Source organism: Anas platyrhynchos, chromosome 3 (assembly GCF_047663525.1).
Source record: "Anas platyrhynchos isolate ZD024472 breed Pekin duck chromosome 3, IASCAAS_PekinDuck_T2T, whole genome shotgun sequence".
NCBI lineage: Eukaryota > Metazoa > Chordata > Aves > Anseriformes > Anatidae > Anas > Anas platyrhynchos.
This window is the reverse complement of record NC_092589.1, coordinates 37,825,807-37,833,931: the sequence shown is the minus strand read 5'-3', so window position 1 is coordinate 37,833,931 and position 8,125 is coordinate 37,825,807.

The following is an 8,125-nucleotide window of genomic DNA, read 5'->3' as shown; positions in this document are numbered from 1 at the left end:
AGGAAGGAAGGGAGGGAAGGAGGGAAGGAGGGAAGGGAGGGAGGGAGGGAGGGAAGGAAGGAAGGAAGGAAGGAAGGAAGGAAGGAAGGGAGGGAGGGAGGGAGGGAAGGAGGGAGGGAAGGAGGGAAGGGAGGGAGGGAGGGAAGGAAGGGAAGGAGGGAGGGAGAGAGGGAGGGAGGGAGAGAGGGAAGGAAGGAAGGAAGGAAGGAAGGAAGGAAGGAAGGAAGGAAGGAAGGAAGGAAGGAAGGAAGGCTGTCTTTCTCTACAACTTATGTTTTATTTCTATTGTAGCCTCTCCTCTCCTCTCCTCTCCTCTCCTCTCCTCTCCTCTCCTCTCCTCTCCTCTCCTCTCCTCTCCTCTCCTCTCCTCTCCTCTCCTCTCCTCTCCTCTCCTCTCCTCTCCTCTCCTCTCCTCTCCTCTCCTCTCCTCTCCTCTCCTCTCCTCTCCTCTCCTCTCCTCTCCTCTCCTCTCCTCTCCTCTCCTCTCCTCTCCTCTCCTCTCCTCTCCTCTCCTCTCCTCTCCTCTCCTCTCCTCTCCTCTCCTCTCCTCTCCTCTCCTCTCCTCTCCTCTCCTCTCCTCTCCTCTCCTCTCCTCTCCTCTCCTCTCCTCTCCTCTCCCCTCCCCTCCCCTCCCCTCCCCTCCCCTCTGTCAAATCTTTTCTCATTTTCTATTTCACATTTTTGCACAAAGAAACTTGACAAACCTGCTTCACCTTCTGTATGCAATTTGTTTCATTTCCCATTTCCTGTACATTTTAATACCAACGTATTTGAAAAGGAAGAATTCATATTCAGCAACACAGTGATATAATTACAACTTCCAAACTCATCTCTGCCTTCTATGAGGTTTCCTGACTTTGGCAGCATTAAAAGCTTCATTATTTCTCATCTTTCTTCCAGATTTATGTAACTTTCAGCTTCCGTCTAAAACTTCCTTCCTTGTACTTTCTTTTTTTCCCCCAAGCACTCACATACGGAGTATATGAATGAGATTTGGAAAGAACCAGCTGGCGGTGTGGACATTTTCTCCCTCAATATTCTCTTTGATGTGAGACTCTGATGACATATTTTTATTGCCTGCTACTAAAAAAATGGAAGTTTCACAAAGTAATTCAATGCTGGGTCTTAAAAGGATATCTCCTTGGGATCCTTGGAAGAATTTAATTAATCAGATTTGTATACAGGTCTGTGAGATTTAGGCTGAGGAAACGGTGCAGGAGGAGTTAGGGACAGTAAAGCAGTCCATCTATTTCAAATGTCAGATATGAAATTTGACTTATTGCCAAAGTTGTTATCCAACTTGGTTAAGTATGGTTAACACAAAGTGAGTAATTACAGAAAACATGTCTGGAAAGGACCTCAGGAATACAGTTGCTCCTGCCCCAATGTAGAATCTCATCTAACTATCTTATGCTTGGAAATTGTTAGCTAATATGTGCTTTAAAGTCTCTACTGTTGGATATTCCACAACTTCCTCAGGCAATCTGTTCCTGTACAGTCTTTTTATTGTTAAAAGGTTATTTCCTGGTGTTTAACCTCAATTTCTTTCATTGTACTGTGTCTAAATGTTTTTGTAGGGGAGTAGTTTTGCCCTAACCTTACATCACATCAGTTCAAACCTCAATAACTTAATTGAAGTCAACAGTGTGAAACCATCACAAGTTGAGAAGTAGGCCATTATCTTTTAAGATTCTCCCAGTAATGCTAAAAGAGGTAATACCACACTGGAAATAAGAGTCTTATACTGGGGCTTGGACAAGTATAGTAACACAACAATTGCTTTTGACAACAATTTCTGAGAGCAGATTCCTAAGTACATGAGCTGTATGAATCCTTCTGTGACATGGGGAGGTACAATGTATTCTTGTCCTTGAGATATCTAGCAAAACTCAATATAGCTGATACTCTTGCATTATGATTCACTAGTCTAGATTAGGCTTTTCGGTGCTCACTTGTGATGACCCAGGAAACTGGAACAAGCTTGTCTCCCCACATAAAAAAAAAAAAAAAAATAAAAAGAGAGAGAGAGAGAATAAGGAACATGTGAACTACATTTCTGTTTGTTTGTTTGTTTGTTTTGTTTATTTTTTGTCCTTGTTGTTGTTTTGGTTTTTGTGTGTGTGTGTGTTTTTGTTTTTCTTTTACCATCCAAACACAGGCCTTTTTTTGTTCTGGACCTGTTAGAGTGGGTCCAGAGGAGAGACACGAGGATTATGAGAGTTCTGGAACACCTCTCATATGAAGAAAGGCTGAGAGAGCTGGGGATATCCAGTCTGGAGAAGAGAAGACTCCAGGGAAACTTCATTATGGCCTCTCAATACTTAAAGAGAACTTATAAAAAAGATGGAGAGTGCAATCTAAGAAAGGCAGAGAATGGTAGGAAAAGGCGAAATGGTTTTAAAGTAAAAGAAGGGAGGTTTAGATTAGATGTTAGGAGGAAATTCCATACTCAAGGGTGGTGAGGTGCTGGCACAGGTTGCCCAGAGAAGCTGTGGATGCGCCATCCATGGAGGTGTTCAAGGCCAGGTTGGATGTGGCTTTGAGCAACCTGGTCTGGTGAGAGGTGTCCCTGCCCATGTCAAGGGGCTTGTAACTAGTTAGTCTTTTATGGTCCCTTCCAACCTAAGCTATTCTACACTTCACTCTCTGCTGTGTTCTCTTCAGTGTTGTCTGGCAGCAGAACATAGGACATTGCTGGGTCAGCAATATCTTCTGCATTTCACTCCAAGTTTATTTCTCTGGAGGGCCAAATGCATAGAGAAAACAGTTGTGATGTTTTGGATGTGGCTTCCATGGTTCAGTTCATATGGAAGATGTGAGATCCCCCTGTGTGGGAGATCTGTAGGAGAAGGTCTCTCTCCAGAGGGATCAATATGGATAAAGATCCAGGCTGAACTGGAAACCAACATGCCATTCACTTGGCGTCAGAAAGTTCCTACTGGGAAAAGTGAATTTATGCCTAAGTGAGTAGATCAGTCCTATATAAATGGTACTCTTGTTTTGTAATGGAGAATAGGAACCTGTCAAGGACTGCATTTGCATCCTTCATCCCAATCTCCTGCACAAGGTCAGCAGTGAAAACTGACTGAACTGGATTCTTTAGTTTGAGCTGCACCTAAGAATCGTTTTTTTGTGTGTGTGTGTGTGTGCTTTAGCTGGTACTGAAGGACCACTCAAGAGCCTGGGGTACTACCATCTTCTTGTTTGCCTGGCCAATATTCCTGAAACCAAGTGGGAGCATGTGGCTTGAACCACAACTCAATTTCCTGCTGCAGGGTAAGGCAAGTGCCAGCTTCTGGAAGTCTGGGTGAGTGTCACAGGGCAACCCTGGCACCCTGTCATACTCCCCTTGAGCACTGGAATAGCCTGCACAATGGCCTCAAATATCTGCTGCCTGTAGGAAGAGCGAGAGGGGAGCCAGACCTTTACAGAGATGAAGGAGGCACAAGCAGCATGTTCTGGTTTTTAAGCAAGGGATGCTAATGAGAAATAAAATGATAAATATTTGCATTCTTGGTGTTTTTATATATTTTTTTCCACTTGCTTGTGCTTTACACTCTGGGAACATTTTCGTCGTGCTATAAAGTGCTGAGGCAGGTTAGAGAAAAAAACATCTGACAGCCCCATTTGGCTAAGATTAAGTATACAGAAATTCATTTTACATATCGCTGCTTTGTGCTCAAATTAAACAGCAAACACCCTTCTTTGGCCTAATTTGTTTGTTCTTGTTGGGATTTGGTGAGGCAAACCCTAACACTGCAAAAGCTATGGGTCCAAACCAAGCAGGCGCATAAATATACTTGAGCTCTGGGGTTGTTCTTTGTTTCTGAAAAACCCCTTTGTAGTTCCTCTTTCTTCATTTTCTGTCTTTCCTCTCCCATCTGCATTCTGAGTAGGCTGATCTCTCTTTTTCTTCCATGCTACTTGTGTGTAAAATGCAGAGGCAGACTGAAAATGGTGAGAGAAACCAATTCCTCTCAGCCCCTGGGTCTGCTGCAGTACTGTGCCTTGCATCAGCCAAAAAACTCCATCTTAACCACAGCTCCCAGAGCCCCAGGCAGCATGTGACTGGGTGCAGCACAAGGAGCCCTTCAAACACACAAGGAGTTTAAGAGCCTGTGCAAATTAAAACACCGAGCTCCACAATGTCAGTATTGAGTATGACCAGCCTGAGAGATTTAGGCAGGCATTTTTCCTGTAAGGCAATTAATTCCTGTTAAACTTTGCAAAAATAAAAAAGCAGAGGTACTGAATATCTTAGTAAAGTACAAGTTTGTTTGTTTGTTTGTTTGTTTATTTATTTATTTATTTATTTATTTATTAGACTGAGCAAAAGACATAATTTCCTTCCTGCAGCACCTTATTTTTGCTGATGGACTTTTGGCCTCAGAAACTTTTGTCTTAGTGAAAGTGAGTGAATGAGGCTGGAGATGATCAGCCTGAGAAGCACTGACGGAAGTGATCATGCTTAGGGAAAGTAACTGAAAACTGAAAATACGCTCTCTTTGGCATGGACTTTTACTGGGAAGAATTCCACTATCTTCATCCTAGACAGTGCTATCAGCTTTAGTAGTAATGCTCAGAAGTCAATGTGAGACCGTTGAAATAAATTATAACAGTTATAGAAGTTTTTCTTTGTTTTGTTTTGCTTTGTTTGGTTTTGTTTTTAATAGCTAGCAACATTAGCTCCAGGGTCCCTGACAAATCCTAAAAGCCAGTCAGAATTTATTTTCAGTTACCTGATGTCCAGTGTAGTTGGCAGGTTTCTCTTGTTTGTGCGTGCAATTGTGCAACCTGACGCCTCTCTTTTGTCTACTGCAACTTTATATTTCTAGGATATTCACTTGAATACATAGATGGAAATGATCTGAGCATGGTTCCTAGAGCTTTGTACTTGAGCAAACACATTAAAGGATTTTTTATTTTTATTTTTTACAGTGGGTAGAAGTTTTGGCCTTCTCAATGTCTTTCAGTTTGAATACAAGGCATGGAGGTGGGAATTGTATGGCTGATATTAGCGCGTAACAGAATCTCATTTCAGAGGCAAAAGAAAATGAGTATTTCTGATAGAGTTATGATAAAATGCAGATCACAGATAAGGTAAATGTGGAGTTGTTATTCAATAAATCCTCCAACAATGGAACTACAGAACACTTGACAAAAACTAGTAGGACAACAGTTTAAAACAGTGAAAGAAAGCACCTCTCCACACAGTGGCTAGGGGACTTCTGGCAGCTGCTGGCCCAGCAGGTTCCAGAAGCAAACAGCATCAGCAGGCTCCAAATGGGAATAGATGAATTCCCAGACAACAAATCTCTAAATGGATGCTAAAGGGAATCCCGCCCCAACAAAGGTAAATGCTGAGGAAATGTAAGGGAAAGAGAAAGGGAAGAGGCCAGGGCTGTGCACTCTCCCTGGACAGCCTCTCCTTGTGTCCCAGCAGACTGTGAGCAGACTGCTGGGCTGGGGGACTGCCACTGTGGCCCAGAAGGGCCATTCCTATGCTCCAATACATCTTGGGGATAAAAGTACAGTTAGCTCCCTGTTTAGTAAGTGCAAGATTTTATTCACTGTATTTTACATCTCTAATCAGCTTTTGTCTAGGCCAAAATGCACAACACATTAAAAATAATCCCTACTGTATTAATGGACATATTGGAACAGCTTTTTACTCTAGTGTGTTTTGTTGTTTCTTTTCTTTCTTTTATTATTATTTTTTTCCCAGAAAAATAAAATTATGCCTTTAATTTAATTTATTTAACATTTTGTGTTGAATAATTAAGAGCCTTATGAAAAGCCATAATGCTCGTCTAACAGAGGAACTTAATCACTGTTCTGCTAGGCTTTCTTTAAAAAAAATACAACAAAAAACCTGTTAAATAGATTACTGCTTTTTTAATTAGATGGTTTAATTACAGCTTGTTAATGGAAATATCACATAAATAGCTCTCAAAGCCACACATGCCCATGCATTATCACAAAAGAGAGAACTTGCAGGTGTCCCTAAAGGAGCAACTGTTAATATGGGTAAATGGAAATAGAAAAAAGAAATCACAACAAAACAGCTCCTAAATGGTCCAATGTTATCTTCTTATGGGTAGCCATAACTGTTGGGTGGTGTTGACTCTGCAGCAAGTTAACAGCTTTAAAAAAGTTGGTTTCCTGAGCATTTCAAATCCAGGAATTTCTGTGTATTTCCTCTATGCTGATGTAAACTTGCAACTGTAATTATTAATCATTTCATTTACATTTCATTTACATGTCCATTTAGCTGTACTATAAAGTCACAGACAGCTGTAAAATGATGGAGGCTTGAACTGTATGTCAAGAGCTTTCTCTGTTGTGCTGTGTGCCCCTTAAGTCACAACCATTTTTTCCATTAAAATGGTAAAATAAAATGCATCCATATTTCTCCTGAGCTTTCAAGATTTCAGTTAAAAGATCATGTCATTACATGATCGAAATCATAGACACACAACGGTATTCATACATGTATATACTAGCACATTGATCAACACACATAAACATTGTGCTGCTTACGTGTGCTTTTGAATAAATATTCATTGTACAAAAGACCTATTTATCTTGGTTTTATCTGTTTGAATGCCAGCCTTAAGAAATCAGAAAAGGGGTAGATTTTCAAAGGATCATTGACTAGAAATTCCAGGTACTTTAAAAAGGGTTACAAATGAAGGTAACTCTGAGCTGTTGGTCACTTTGATAATCTAGCCTTTGTGGATAGATATGATCCTGCTTGGACATGTATGTATACAAACAAGCTATAAAAAAGATGTGGACACATCTGGATCCATGTATCTGTACATATACTTGCAAGTATACACCTGTTTTTATTTTACAAAGAAATAGCCTGCACTCACACAAACTCTCAGACCAAAATACATAGCAGGATTTAAGGTTGTTTTGTAAAGTCATAAGATACTGAAGAGAGAGAAGATGGTTATTTGAATTTACTAGTTATGAATGTGGACGGAAATATTTGAAACTTTCCATATCACAAATAAGACAGTGGAATAATTTTGGGTGGGCTCCTATACCTCTGTTAGTGCATTTTGTATCCCTCCAACATACCTTAATGGCTAATCCAATTTATTTATTTATTTATTTGGAGAAGGGAATTGCAGCTTAGCCTGTTTTGATTTTTGTAGAGGTGCAAGGAAGGAGGTAAGGAATCTGCTAAAGGTCTACTTTGGCTCAAGAGGTCTGGGCTGAGAACACACCTCTGCACTGTCTCACTTGCAGAAGTGCCCTGAACTGTGTTTCCACACTACTTGGCAGCCTCTTTTTTATCATCTCCCCTTTTAAAAAGGAGCACTCAGTGTAAATCCTAAGGATAGCGCAACATGCCAAGTCAGCACAGACATGCAGGCTGGCAGGAGGACAAGAGGAAAAGTTGTGCGATGGTCCATCACTACCAGGGCTTTGCAATTGGCAAGATACTACTTGCTGCACATGAAGAGAGCACTCAGTGAACCGTGTGAGGTGATTGCTGTTTCCCTCAGAGGTGTCCGAAACAAGCCATTAACATTGGTGCTCACTGTCTAACAGGGGATGGCAGACAGCCAGAGGAAATCACTGAAAACTATTTAGCAAACAAAATCAAGTTGCATCAGAAAAATGCAATTTTCTAGAATACAAGGATTTTTGTTGTTGTAGCTGTTGTTATTGTTGTTTTTTTTTTAGAAAAGAAGCAGCAGCTTAGATCTGTCACATGTAGATCTTTGGCTGCAGACAACTCTGAATCTGGGGGATGGTGGGGAGCTGTCACATCTGACCATTTTGAGACGGTTTCAGGTGAAATCTTGAAATGTCAGTATTACCTGAAAACTCAAAAACCTGGAAACCTGAAATCTTGTGTTTCTGCCACTACTAATGGAGGCAATGTGTCTAGAGGGGGATATTTGAATTTCTTAACCCCCTTCATGACCCTACTGTTTATTTGTTGTTAGGCTAGAATCAGTGGCCTGTCTGGACAATGACGTTATTTGGCGCTTAGAAGCCAGCTGGGGCATTTTCAGTAGAAAATCTAGTCCCAGATAGTCAAACCTTTGTCATCTTTGTGGACTAATTAAGTACTTTTCCTCTGCTCCTGAAACTACCTGGGAAT